Below are 15,923 nucleotides of genomic sequence, written 5' to 3' on the forward strand. Positions count from 1 at the left end.
ACCTTGCCTCTTATTAACAATCACAGCCTTTAAGCTGTTCATATAGGTCAGCCATAATGCCAAGAAAAATATTTCAGTGATTATTTGTTCTACTTCACAAAGCCAAGAGTCCTAGGTTATCAAAACATACTAGCGTTCTCAAGCTTTATCTTAGCATAAAATCCTTTTCATGACTATGCTAATTATGGTTGAAGCTGAGTGAGATAGGGCAAAGTTATCTCCTTAGAATGCAAGATACAATTTAAAAGCATTAGCTCTAGAAAAGTGGCTCCTGACACTCGCTGCATATGAAAATCACCTATGAACAAATCCTAATGCATTTAGAAATCCTGATTTAATTAGTCTAGGGAGAAGAGCTCTGGCATGGTATTTTTTTTTTAAAGCACCCCAGATTCTATTATGTGGTGAGGGCTATAAACCACTGCCTAGTGGAAGACTATTTATGGGAAGTTCCATTCTACTAAAGAAGATAATATTTATAGTAAAACTGCTATCAAACCAATAGATAGGGAATACTCTGCTGTTGATTAATCAAATATCTTATCAGTGTTGACAAGTTTACCAATAGAAACCAATACTATGTGAAATTAGAATAAAATAATGTATGTATTACAAAAGTCAGACTGAATATCTCATTTAGCTGACATTTATCCAGTAATCATTTCTTGAGTGTCTATTATGTGGTAGGTTCTACATAAGAGGTTTAGAGAGAGATGTATAAACTATTCTTCCAAAGGGGCACTTGGGTGGCTTAGTGGTTGAGCATCTGCCTTTGGCACAGGACACAATCCCAGGGTCCTGGGATCGAGTCCTGCATCAGGCTCCCCAACAGGAGCCTGCTTCTCCCTCTGCCTATGTCTCTATCTCTCTGTGTGTGTCTCTCATGAAGAAAGAAAGAAAGAAAGAAAGAAAGAAAGAAAGAAAGAAAGAAAGAAAGAAAGACAGAAAGAAGGAAGGATACTCTTAAAAATTATTCAAGAACTGTAAATCTTCTATGGAAGGTATAATGTATGATGTAAAGTAAAATCTAAGAATTAAGAAATACTGGATGGTCTTATACTATCTTGAGATCATTGTCATTTTGGTTAATTAAAGATGACTACAAATTCTAGCCACTCCTCCCATCAAAAGATGGCGTCTATTTCTGCTCCCTTTATATCTGGGTCAGCCTTGTAAACTTTGACCAAAGAATGCTGCAGATATGATACCACTCTAGTTGTAAACTTAGGCTTTAAGAAATTTGGCAGCTCTGTCTTTGTTCTCTTGAAGCCTTCTGGAGAAGTGGTCCAACTGGAGAGAACACACGAAAAGAGAGATGTCTGGGTATTCTGGTCATTTGAACAAAGTGCGAGATATATGATCAAAGGCATCTTGAAATGTGGCCTTGAGACTATTATGTGAAGAAGTCCACATTTGCCATATGGAGAAGCCACATGGAGAACTAAGGCATCCTGGCCAACAGCCCCAGCTCAGTTGCCAGATAAATAATCTTATAACTCTCAAGGGAGACCAGTAATAGAATCATTCAATTAGCCCATAGAATCATGAGAAAAAATGTAAAGTCAGTACATTTGAGATAGAATCATTCAATTAGCCCATAGAATCATGAGAAAAAATGTGAAGTCAGTACTTTGTTTCAAGTCAGTAAGATTTAGGACTGTTTATTACACAGTTATATATAACTGATACAAAAATAGGTATCTGGAAATAAGGTATAGCCATAAAGAAAACCTAGAACATGTGGCACTGGTTTGGGACCAGGTAGTAAGTAGAAGCTGGAAGAGTGGTAAGGAGACTAGTAGTGGAGGTCTGAAAAGTAGTGAATTACTTGCTATTGGAAATTGATGAAAACAGCACTCCTATTACAGAGTGCTGAACTGTTTGTCAAACTGGTGCCTCTGATAACCTGGAAGATAGAAAATTCATCAATGAATTTATGTATCTGGCTAAGGAGATTACCAGGTAAAATGTTGAAAGTAAAAGTTGACTTCTTTTAGCCACTTCTGATAAAGTATGGGAAGACAAAAATGAACCAAAGAAGAAATTATTCCTTTTTAAAACACAATTTGGGGGAAATGTTTCCAGCTCTAGACTTGCTAGATTGGAAAATTTCTAGCCTTTCCATGTGTCAAAAGATTTTCAAAGTTAGAAATGGACTCAAAGTAAAGGTCAAATCCAGAATGCTGACAGTAAAACCTGAACCCAAATAAAGATCAAATCAAGGTTGGATGACCTTGATTTGTGCTCGTGTGACCCTTTGTTAAGACCTCAGAAAGATAGAAGAATCTTAAGAGCATTGCTCCACAGCACCCTGACTTTCAGTCTAATGGAAAAAGGGACCTAACTTGAAGAATTTTATGGATGTGAATTTTATTTAATGAAGTTATTTTGTAATATGATGTATAGAAAACATACAAAATTTAGAGGGAATTGTATTGGCAAAAGTATCCAAATTAAACTAAAAGGGATAGGACAATACAAAATAAAATGAGATTCTGGACTCCAAAATGTATATAGACAAAAGCTAGGCAAAGAATGCAACTGAGTGGTAAACTTGACCCTTATCTTATAGAAAAGAAAGGCGTTCTCAGGTGAGAGAGCCAGATGCAGAAGGTAGAAACAAGAGCCACCAAGAATAATGGGCTAGAAAAAGACTGAGAAAGCAGAGCTAGACCTTAATCAAGGAACAGTCCCTGAACTGTAGTAAGAGACCCTGACAACTTTTACACAATTGGATTTTAGAGTTACTATAAGTCAAGGAGTTATGTGCTCCCCTTTACTCCCTTTTGAATGGGTGTGTCCATTATTGTTATTCACTTTTGTATGTCGAGTACTTGGTGAGGTGGATAGCTCATCTTTTTAATTCACAGATCTCTGCATATATGGAAGCCACACTGATTGTCTACATTCAGGGGACTCCATCTTAGGAGGCTCATTCATCTCTGGGCCTGATTTATTTTATTTCTTAAAAAAGATTTTATTTATTTATTCATGAGGGACACACACACAGAGGCAGAGACATAGGCAGAGGGAGAAGTAGGCTCCCTATGGGGAGCCTGATGTGAGACTTGGTCCCAGGATCACGACCTGAGCCAAAGGCAGACGCTCAACTGCCGAGCCACCCAGGTGTCCCTCTAGGCCTGATTTAGAGGACAAAATCCTGGATCTCAGGTCTGAGCTTGATGCCATAAAGGAATGAGAATATTATAGGTCTTGGGAAGCAATGAGTGTATTTTGCATATGAGAGGAATATAAATGATTTACAGCTTATTAAAGATAGCCACAAATTCTCTGTTTTCCTTCCATCAAGAGATGGAGTTTATTTTCCCTTTCCTTGAATCCAGGTTGGTATTATGAATTGCTTTGTTCAACATAAGCAGCAGAAGTGATGCTAGTCTAGTTTAGACTAGGCTACACTTTAAAAATTGGTAGCCTCTGCTTTATTAGTGTCTTGAGACATCATGTCAGAAAGTCCAGTTACCTTGCTGAAGAGACCACATGGGCAGCCCCCAGCTAGTCCGGCCATCTCAACCACCGTGCCAGGCATGTGATGAAGTCATCTCGGAATGCCACCTTAAGACTACTATGCTGTGAGGAAGCCCAAGTGTCCATATGGAGGGAACACATGGAGGATAATGAAGGCATGACAGTTCACAACCCCACCAGCCTGGCTGCCATCTGAATGCAAATTGACCCAGGATAAACTAGAATAATAACTGTTCTTCCACCCACAAATCATGAGAAATAATAAATCATTGTTGTTTTAAGCCACTAAGTTTGGGGAGGTTTGTTTTACAGAAAGAAATAACTAACACCATTGTGAGCTACAATTGGAGCATTTAGATATGCCAAGGAATTTTCAGATAGAGAGGCTTAAATGGAAGTTCAATTGAACTAGTTATTTTGTATTAGCAATTTTAAATAAACTGCATCTCAGGATGATATCAACAAAAGCAATCCTAGGATGCTTGAGAATAAGCAAACCAGAGAGAAGCTGTAATGCAGCCCAGAGAGAAGACTTTGATTCTACTCCTTCTGTAATTATGTCTAAATGGGCAAAGTCTTAGGGAAATTCCTCAACAGATATTTATCAAGAACCTACTATGAGTGTCATACAACCTAAGGAAAAAAATCTTATTGCCAGTTTCTAAGGAAAGGCAGGATGTGAACACCTAAATAATCCAAATATTAGCCAATTTCAGACCTTAATTAACTCTGAACATTAGAGAGGTGTTTCTTTTTCTTCTACTATTTTCTGGAAGAGATTATGTGTGATTGTTTTTAATTTGTTATTAAATTTTTGGTAGAATTCTCCAGTGAAACCATCTGGACCTGGAGATTTTTTGTTGTTGGATTTTTGAAATTATGATTTAATCTCCTTAACAGATATAGGACTTTTTAAATTATATCTTTCATGGTGGATGAGTTATGGCAATTTGTGCTTTCTCAAGAAATTTGTGCTTTTCTTAAAAGTTGTCAAATTCGTGTGTAGATTTGTTCCAGTATTCCCTTATTATCCTTTTTATGTCTGCAGGGTCTGTAATGGAAAAATCTACTGCCTTTCTTATATCAGTAAATTGTCTTTGCTTCTTTGTTGTCAGTCTTTCCAAAGTTGGTCAATTTTATTGATCTTTTCAAAGCACCAACTTTCTGATTCATTGATTTTCTGTATTGATTTTCTGTTTTCAATTTTAGTGATTTCTTCTCTCAACTTTACATTGCCTCCCTTCTGCTTATGTTGGAATACTTTTGCCCTTATTTTTCTAGATTCTTGAGGCTTTTAATTCCATGGGAAAATATTACTTCAGTTTATTATATATGTTTGCATTTCACTAAATACAGTATTAGATATGATTATCTAGTAGCTATTACTTTCATAGAGCTCAAATAAAATGTTTCCCTCATATTCATGTGGAGCCATTAAGGCACATCAGAAACAGCAGCAAATCTCATAAAATGTGTGTAGATTTGAAGAAAAAAAAAAGCCATCAATCAGTAGTAGCTGATATATCCCCTAGTGTGCTTAGAGAGGCTAATCAAGGTAAATTATACCAGTAAAAGGAACAGACCATCAATGTTTTTTCCTGCTGCTCTAAAATTTTCCCCTCAGCAGTAACTTAGCAGTGGAAAATCCCCAGCATGAAGGTTAGAGGAAGTGTGGTAAACATGTGCTGGTCACTAGATTTATCTTTCATGGTGTTTCCAATAATAAATGGCTCTCAGAACAACAAGGATCTGAGTGTGAAAGCTCAGGTTAGCAGCTGAGCTAAATAAAGAACAAACTGGTTCAAAAGGGATAATTGACATATTTTCTTATATTTGTATTGGTATTCATTTGGAATTACTTAGTATATTCTTAAGAGGCAAACAACAAACCACCCAACTGAATTTTAAAATCATAGAATTATTCCTAGAGGTATATGGACCCTAGGAGGAAATAGGGACCCAGATTGATTAACTGATTTGCCAAAAAATTGCTCAGCCAGGTCCCAGAAAAGCCCAATCTCAGACTGCCCAGCCTGGTTCCATTATTTATTCAGTTAACAAATATTTATTGACTGCCTACAATATGTCAGGAGCTGTTCTAGGTGCTTGGATGCAAAAGAGGCAAGAATTGAACTCCATAGAGCTGGCAGATGGAGAGAGATAATAAACAAGTAATGAATTAACAAAGTGAATTATACAACACATTATGGGATGATAAGTGTAATTAAAAAAGAAAGAACAAAGGAAGTAAAGTTGGCAGTGCTAGCCGGGGTGACAGCAGGGTGTAATTCTAAATAGTGTGGTCATTGGAAACACTGGGGAAAGACAAGGAAATTAGCCATGGGGGTCATGTCTAGGAGAGAGCATCTCTGCAGAGCTACACAAAGGCCTTGTGGCAAGAGTAGGCACAGAACAATTTCTGAGATGCGCCTACCATGCTTAAGAAATTAAAGTCATCTATTACACCATCTGCAGTATAGCCTCTAAAAATCATGGAACCTCTAGACTTTGAGAGTTGGGAAAGTCTGAAAAATGGTGCAGTCCAACCTCCTAGCCATACAGGAATGTTCAGCATGGTGGTCCAGATCCACAGTCGTCTAGGCTCCAAATGCATCTCTTCAGTCCAAGATCTCATTGGGTCACAAAGCAGCTTGTGCCAGTTTTTAAAGAAAAACAGTTAGAAAGTTTTGCCTTTGTTGAGCTGAAATCTGCCTCCCTTTGGCATTACCTGTGATTCCAGGTACCCTTTGGAGCAATGCAAATCCCCACCCCCACCCCCTCTCACCCATGACATATCTCTCTTCTGTCTTCTCTTCAACTGTCTTCTGTTCCTGGCCAGTTTGGGTGTTTTTCTCTAGACCACCACTTTCTAAACATTTTAATTACTCATCCTTATTGGTAAAAAAAAAAAGACATTTATTCCCCACATATGTCTATTACCTTCTTTATAAATCATGTATATATACTACTGTACCAACATATCATATACATTATAAAACAGACAAAAAGGAAACTAAAAAAAGTGGTAAATTAAAAAATAGATAGAATTTCAAATATTTTCTCCCCACACCTCATTGATCATCTTGCTCACTTTGGACATCAACTCTAGGAAAATTTTAGTTTCTTTGTGTCCCCCACCTTCCAATTGTGAATGGAAAACCACAGTCTCGGGAGAATATTTACATATAATATAGTCACAAAGCTGAGAATGAGGGACAGAGAAAACCCGGTTCCATCTGGGCTCTAGTAGCCTTGGTTGCATGATTTGATGCAAGTTGCTTAACCTATCTATGCCTTGGATTCCTCTTCTCTAAAAATGCAGTGAATAGTGCTGTTATTTAGGGGCTTTAATGCCTTGCAGTGTTGTGGGATACAAATGGGATAATCAACAGAAAGTATTTAGGATAATATCTAGCACAAATAGGCATGGGATAACTGTTAGCTCATTATTGTTATGTGGTTTTCAGACACCACTCCAGAAATAACCTCTAAGTTGTATATGTCAGCCATTCAGCCAAAACTTCACCTCCAGTAACCTGAATTACTGAATTCTTACCTTAAGAGTAACTTGCAAGTCCTTCATATCATAAGTGAGTGGTGTTGTCCAGATGCTTTTTGCCCTTTAATTCTAATCATAGCATCTTTATTTTAGTCCACTGGGTATTATGTTTCCTTGCACTACCCCAGGGCCTTTGCACATGCAGTTTCCTCTGCTGGGGTGATGTTCTGAGCCATTCTTCACCTAGTTAGTTGACTCTACTTTTCTCAAAGATTTCTTCTCTGTCATCCTCAACCAAGTCATACCTCTTTGTTTTTTTGGATAACTGGAAGAAGGTAGACTGCTTGAGTTAATAGATATCCTTCTTTCAACTAATGTATGTTATTTCTTTGACCAAGGACACCTCTCAAACAGTTAGGCATGAGAGGCAAGAATGTGGGCTCTAAAGTCAGAAGGGGCAGTGTTCAAATCCACTTGCTAGCTGTGTGGCTTTGAGTAAGTTACTTCATCCCCTGAAGCTTTAAATTAGGAAAATAACCTCATCCTAGAGGACTGTGAGGGATGCTAGAGACCACAGACAGGTATTCAATAAATGGTAGTTGCTGGTATATTTTTTTATCTGCAAGATAACTTATCTTTCATTTATACTCTATCTCCATTGCTGAAAAGGCTCAGAGTATACAGCCCTGTGAGCAAAATCTAAATTCCAAAAGCCCCTGAACTCTTTCCACCTGGGCTTTTGATGTATTAGCAGGCCTTAAGGAAAGTCAAGTTGACCTGCCCGAAGTAAATTATCTGTGATAAGCACATAAAGCCAGCCAATAACTGGCTAGGGTTACTGGTTACTTGTTACAGGAGTTCTGAAATAAGGAACCAAAAGCCAATGAAGCAGATAAAAGCCTTGTGGAGTGAAAATGCTGAAAAGCTAAATGCTCTGTTACTAGTATACACTAGCATATAGCATATGGTATATTACCTTAGGAATTTTGTAAATGAAAAATGCAGGCAGTTCTACTGGCCACCCTCAAACACAGACAATGAGGCAGAAGCATGAGGTATCTCCTCAGATGCCCAGAGCAATGCTCTGCACACTGGAAAGTCTCCTGGCCACCCTTGGTACTCAACTACTTCCAGAAACTCAGGTATGAAATCCATTAGGGCATTTTAAGAGACAATCTCTCAGTAGAGATGAGGCAATGAAAGATATGCATCTGCAGATAACAAAGGTAATAACCATTTCCTGGGTACCATCTGTGTGTGGGACACTGTATATAAATATTACCTTTCCTAAAAAAAATGGCATTCTCAGTATATCCTTGATCAAATTATCCCTCTAAGAAGCAGAAGCCAGGGGGCGCCTGGGTGGCTCAGTGAGTGAAGCCTCCAAGTCTTAATTTCAGTTCAGGTCTTGATCTCAGGGTTGTGATATTGAGCCCTGCATCAGGCTCTGCACTGGGCATGGGGCCTATTTGATATACTTTCTCCCTTTCCCTCTGCCCCTCACGCCCCCCCCAAAAAAACCCCAGAAGCCATCAGTGTTAAGACAAAATTACTAATGACCACTCCATGTTCTTTTTTTTTTCCTAACTACCCTTCAATCACCTTAGCTCTTTTCTCCATCAGAAGGATTGTCGAAATAGGCAGAGCAAGGCTGAATTCAGGGAGGATTTTTTTTTTAAGATTTTATTTTTAAGTAATCTCAATGTGGGCCTCTAACTCACAACCCTGAGATCAAGAGTTGCATGCTCCACTGACTGAGCCAGCCTGCCCCTAGGAAGGATTAAATCAACTCATGTGGCATAAACAGAAATGGCAAACGCTTGCCATGCTTACATATAATCTTTGAATGAGAACACTGAATTTAAATGAATACTCATTCTAAAGCTTTCCATACAGCAGGTATGAATTGAAAAGTCACATAACAGGGATGTGCAGGTATGAATCTCATTCTACTTTTATACCTATGTCCATATTCCTTTGACTAGCCCTCCTATATTCCTGGCAACAGGATGATTTAGAGAAGTCAGACCAATCCTCTAAGTGTTTTAGCCTCTCTTAACTGAAACATAATCTCTCTTCAGTGTGTACTCGGTCAATTCCAATAATTATTATCACTATCAATTTCCATCTAGTTCAATACTCTCTCCAAGGTTCTGCTTATCCCTTTTCTTCCTGGCTGGTCATGTCTGGCAACCACAGCCTCACAAATGGAAAGAAGAGGCTTCAGGGCACCTGGCAGCATATTGGTGATGGAAGGTTCTGCATCTGGTTTGTGATCACTCCTAAGCTGGCTCTAGCCACTTATGTCTTTGTCTGTCGAGAGTTCCCAGGTGTGGTGCATTTGGCGTGACCTTCTGCACAACTCCAGGTATTAATATTCCCATAGGAATGTACTTTCTTCCATTTATCTAGAGGCCCAGCTCTAGTCTCCTATGACACTGATCCTTCATCAGGCCACATAGACCTGGGTGGCAAGTCAGCTTCTGTGCTTGCCAACTTCCAGAGCTCCTGCTGAGCCTATGGAATGCTCACACACCTTTGCCACACCACAAATGGGGACTTGAGCTGTCCCCAGACACCCTCTCCTATCTCTCCCTGTTCTGGCTGATGTGGAGTACCTCTGTGCATTACTGACCCTCCAGAGGGCTGCAGATGAGAAACACACAGCAGCCCTATCTTTCAGAGTGATTCCTTCAAGAGCCACTGGGCAGATTCTTTCACCATCTTTTCCCATGACAATGGAAGTTCTACAAACTCTTACGTCTCCAAAAACGGCTAGTCTCACTTCCCCCAGTTTTTAATATATCCCAGTGGCAGAGGTCACAAATCAGGTCTGGTTTGCTCAAATCAACTTGATCCAACACCTGGCAAGTTCCCACTGAGCCTGGCTGTGGATAATCTACTTTCTTTGTTCTTGGCAGTTATGATGGAATGGTGGGGGGTGGGGCTGGGGAGTGATGACAATGAAAGAAAAAGAGCAGAACCCATACTTCAGTGTCTTGAGTCATTGCCATATGTGAATACTCGGTATGCTGCTCCATTTCACATACCTGCACTCTCCATTCCACAGGACAGTTGGCTACGATACTCATCATAGTTATAGACTCATTATGGTTATGGACTGGATTTTACGAATATTTTAGAGATCATTTAGTCCAAGTCTCTTAATTTGCAGATAAGGAAATTGAAATCTATATGCATGCAAATATGAAACTCTTATTCTTCCTCCATAGCTTGTTCCTTTGTGCAAGAAATTCTGGGAATCGTAAGCAGAAAAAAATAGGTGCCAGCTATTTCAATACAACCTACAAATGCAAGATGATTAGAATTACAGTCTGAAATATTTTAAGCTGTGCTTTAAACTCATTATTTCCAAGTTCCTTAAAAAAACTCTTAAATTCAAAGCATTTTTCCGACTGCTACATTTCCTTTTCAGGAAAATCTGAATTTATCTGATCGAAGTAGCAAAAAAGTACTTGGAAAGTCAGACAGACACAGACACCTCTGTCTTCCTATTTGAAGAAGCCTAGGAAAAAGAGGTATGGTTTATTATTAAGGGAGTATGGTGGTTACCTTTATGTCTCCACTTGGCTAGGCTATGGTACCCAGATATTTGGTTAAACATCAGTCTAGATGTTGCTAAAGAGGTTTCTTTAGATATAATTATCATTTTAATCAATAGACTGAGTAAAGTCATAAGTAGACCTCATCAAATCATTTGAATATCTTAAGAAAAGGACTGAAATATCCCTAGGAAGAACAAATTCTGCTTCAGACTTGAATTGCAACGTCAGTTCTCTCTGGGATCCCTAGTCTGCTGGCCTGCTCTGCTGAATTCTGACTTGCAACTCCCCACCGTGGCATGAGCCATTCCTTAAAATAAATTTCTTGCTGTTTCCCTCCCTTCCTCTCTCTCTCTCTCTATATATATATATGTATATTTTATATTAATACATTAAATATTTACATATAATAAATATCCATTTATGTATCTGTAGATATATAAATATATGAATATATAAATATATATTATATATAATATTTAATACAGTTAATATATTATTAATATATTTATATATAAATATATTTAATTTAATATATTTAATATATATGTAATATATTATATATATATATATTTAGAGAGAGAGAGAGGAAAGAGAGGAAGAGAAGTACACACAGATACACATAGATACACACATACAGCCCCCTACTGGTTTTGTTTCTCTGGAGAATCCTGATTGATACAGGTGGTGTCACAGCAGCTGATCAATTTGCAGTGATTCACAGTGAGCCTGACAGCGGCCCAAAGAATGGTTTAGCTGTGACAATTTTCGTCACCCAGAGAGATCTGATGTTCTCAGCACAGCCAGCAACAGGTGGTGCAAAAGACCAAGCCTCAGACTTACCACCTGGCCAGGGTACCCTGGGCAGTGCAAGATTCCCGGGGGAGCCCAAACACTACCATGTCCTATCTGCTTCCCTTGGTGCCACTGGGACCTTCAGGGCTACAGAGGTTTTCCTGCCAATCCACCAATCTTGAGGGGGGAAAGCCAAGGGAGCAATAATGATAGGCCTGGAGTTTGGGTCTTCTCTGTCCAGGGTGAATCTACCCTCTCAAAACCTACAATAAACTAGCACACTACAGTGGGACCCCAAAATCTTACAAAAACAAATGTGACTGCCACAGTCATCAGAGGCCTGTTGGCAATAAGAAATTCTTTGTGTCTATCCATTGCTTTCTCTGGTTTTTAAGGGGCAATGTTTAAGCTGGGTCTTCTCTGTTTCACTTGAGGTTGGTCCGTACCTGACTGGGCCCTCCAGATCTTATGAAAAGAAGGTGAATGTGTGAACTAATAGGACAGGCATTGAGATCTGTTTGGATTCTAGATATGAAGATCATTTTGCTCTGAAGTTTAGTGATACAGAAAGAGTTACAAGGTGGGGCTGTCATTGTTTCAGAGGTTCAGCAACATCCTGATGAGTGTCCCTGTGATTCTTTTGATCTTTCATCCATGGCCACAATGTGGCTGCTTCCTTTCCAGGCATGACTTTCCCATTCAAGGAAAGAAGAAGAGGCCCAAAGCCACAGCAGCAGAACAATCAATGCTTTCCAAATATTCCAGCAGACAGTTGCTTATGTCTCATCTGCCAGTACTTGGCTGTCTGGCCTCCCCTAGCCACCAGAGAGGCTGCAAATGAGGCTGGGGAAATATTTAGCTCTGCCAGTGTGCAGTAGAAGGAAGAAGAACGTTAGCAGTGTTTGAAATAAATCTGCATCCTGCATCTCAAAGCAGTGTGATAAAATACGTTGGCATATTGTGAGAATTTTTTTATTCAATGCAACTCCCCCCAAGATGAATGTTGCTTTGTAGATCAGTGTTCTCCAAATTGTGGGTTATGGAATTTATTTATTGGGACTCAACTAGGTGGAGAAGGAGGAGGAAGAAGAGAAAAAGAGGGAGAGAGAATATAGGAAGTAAAGGAGAAAAGGATGAAAAATGGAAGAAAATAGAATAGAAAATATCAAGGTGAAACTTTTGTTTGAAACTTTGTTTGAAAGTTACTGTTAGAAAGCATGTGATTGGCATGGGCTTTCAGAGCCTTTCGTGTGAGTGGCTTTGTACAACCCTGACCACAGCAAGCTTATGAATAGTGCACTTGCTCCCACTCTCATTTAGCATCTTTATTCTCAGCACCTCCCCTGCCCCTCTTCCCAGCCTCCAAGTGTGTCTCTCCTGCTGATAAACTCTGCTCGAGCCTGCTACACCCTCTCCACTTCTCTTGCCTTGAGTTCCATCTGGACCCAAGTAGAGTACATTCACCACATCCATGTTTACTTTCATTCCCCCTAAGAAATTTGCTTCTGTTTCTCCCCATCCTCCAATTTGAACTCTTAAAAGGTCAAAACTGATATCTTTAATGCCAAATTCAGCCTTTCCTGCTGACCAGTCAAAATTTGTCATCACTTTGTGCAAGTGTGTATTTTTGTCGGCACTCCCTCACCCTCTCTGAGAGTGTACGTTTCTATCATAGATGCCAGTTAGTATCCCCTTTATGCCAAAGGTTCTACCATTGTGTTTCCAGTCCTGTCCTCTCACTCCTATTCCATACACTAGTCTTGGAAACCTGAACTCAGCATATCTGAAATGAGATGAAGCATGTCCCACTCAAAAAATGGTTTTTCCTCCTAATTTCTGTATCTCTGTAAATAGTACAACCTTCCAGTGACGGAGGCAGGCATAATAGAAGCCATCTTTTCTTCTTTGCCCTCTTTATCCTTCACATCTTTCTAAAGAACAATCCCATGCTGTGGGGCATGGAGTAGCTTCAACCTATGACTCGTCCTGCTCATTGATAGGATGCAATCAATCGAAAAGACAAGGACTTCCATTTCACTTAATTCTTAGGATTTACATCTTTGAAGAGAGTTATTATTTTTAAAGTTCCAGATGTAAAATCAATTGTTTTTTAATGAGGAAAGAATCAATATGTATTTTATAAACATTTATTTTCAAAGTTTAAAACAATGCTGAGAGGCATTTAACATGTAAATTATTACTCTCTGTTTAAGAAACTATTTCTTAATAGTTTCTTAATAGGCAAAGCATCTAAAAAGTCATGAAAACATTTGTACCATGTGGTATAGTAATCAAAATTCTAAAAAAAGGAAAGGCTAGAATGCGAAGGTGTTCATTTTAAGTCTGTGGAAAAATAGAAAGTAACCTAAAAGTTAAACAATAGGAGAATGGCTTGGTAAATTATGCTTAAGAAATTATCAAGTTCATTAGATATGATGCAGCCATTGAAATCATAATTCTAAAAACTATGTAGCAACCTGGAAACATACAGAAAAAAAAGCAGCTATGATTACAACTAAGTTAAAGTTAGACATGTATTTTGGCAAGAACTGGAAAGAAATGTCGAAAAATAATTTATTTTAAGATGATGGAATCTGAACCATTTTTAAAATTTATTTTCATTTCTTCATTTATTTCCAAAGACATCATGGTATAGGTAGTGGCTTTTAAACTTTTCTGACTATGACTCATAGTGAAACTACATTTTATATCAACTAGTATGTGTGCCAACACATAGATACACTTCCACACTCATGTGTAAAAACTGTATTCTATATTATGACCATTGTAAGATACATAATTTTTCACATTTTAACATCTCTAAATTGAGATCTATGTTATGAATGATGAGATCTTACATTTATAATTCTAAGCATTTTTTTTCTTTGAGGTACATAAATTAAAGGTGCATCTTATAATGACTGTTTTCAGGTTTAATAAAATATAGTAACAAAAAGAAGTTTCATGACAAAACTACCACATGTGATATATTGTGATAATTTCTCTTTTCTATTTTGTATCCTTTCAATTTTTCAAAGATTTTATTTATTTAAGAGAGAGAGAGAGTTGGGGGGAGGGGCAGAAGGAGAGAATCTCAAGTGGACTCCATGCTGAGTGTGGAGCCTGACATGGGGCTCAATCCCACAACCTGAGACCACGTCGAGAGCTAAAATCAAGAGTTGGACGCTTAATCAACTGAGCCACCCAGGCATCCCAGTCTTTTCAATTTTTTAATGTTGGAAGCAACTCACTAAATTGAGTTTTATAATTCATTAATGCAGAAGTTGGTGAACTGTGGTCATGTTTTTGTATGGCTCATGAGCTAAGAATGGTCTCTGCATTTTTAAATACTCAGACAAGAGAAAAAGAATATTTCATGATATACAACAATGAAAAGAAATTAAAAAAAAATTAAAAAAAATAAAAAAATAAAAAAAATAAATTCACATTTCGGTGTCATAATTTTTGGGGGGAACCCAGCCACATATTTGTTTACATATCATTTATGACTACTTTTACACTGCAAGGGCAGGCTTCAGTAGTTGTGACAGAGACCATATGGCCACAAAGCCTGAAATATTTACCATGTTCCCCTTAACAAAAAATGTTTTCAGACCCTGTGCTAATGGATTGCAATTTACTGATTAAAACATTCCTGATGTAATCGCAGGAATACAGAGATGGAAGATCTGGGTCCAATCCTGGCTCTACCATTGCTATTACCTTTGCATTTATGAAATGGATACAATGTCTAGGTGATAGAGCTACCTGGAGTTTTGTGTGATCATTTATCTAAAATGCTTGGTCCGTGGCCGGTGATTGAATAAATATTAGGTTTTTTTCCATTTCCTTTTTCATCTTGCATAAGCTATGGCCCCCACTCTTCTCCACTAAGGTCACTGATGAGTACCACCATGCCACCATCCCCTTTCCAAGGCAGTCTTGTGAGCAAAGTCCAAAGTGGTCCTCCCCAAGTGTGAAATTTTTGATTTTTCACATTTTATCCTAAAGATGTAGGGGGATTTTTTTGTTCTATTCCAAAGTATATCTATGTTTGTCTCAACATAAAAGCAATTTTTAGATTGAGCAAAATAGATACCCCTAGAAGACCATCTTTTTCTTGTACCTTTGTGGCTGTGCTTTCTCGGTGTGAGAAGCATGGGCTTATGCAATGGCATTTGTTGTTACTGCTGTTGTTGCCATTGTCTTAAGAGCTTTCTTTTCCAGAATTTACCTTTGTCATGTGGTTGTAGTCAAACAGGAGTGAAGAAAAGCTATTTTTAAAGGAGGACATTTAGGTTTGGCCTTAGAATGGAAAGTATGAGCATTTAGGAAGAATCGTTAAAACCTAAGATCAGTTCTGAGCTTGCAGGTGCAAAGCTGATTTTTTTCCAGAGTTCTCTGAAGTGGTTAGGATTAGCTAGACTTCCTTGGCTGATGAAGCTCATAAGAGACCCATGCCAGAGGCTAATTTAATAATTTGCAAAGGGAAATTATCAAGTGCACTGGAAGATTGTCAGTGCTTTTTTTCCCCCTACAGATAAAGTTATACAAAAAGCCAAATCATAACCAACAGTCTA

This window comes from Canis lupus, chromosome 4 (genome assembly GCF_003254725.2).
Source record: "Canis lupus dingo isolate Sandy chromosome 4, ASM325472v2, whole genome shotgun sequence".
Lineage (NCBI taxonomy): Eukaryota > Metazoa > Chordata > Mammalia > Carnivora > Canidae > Canis > Canis lupus.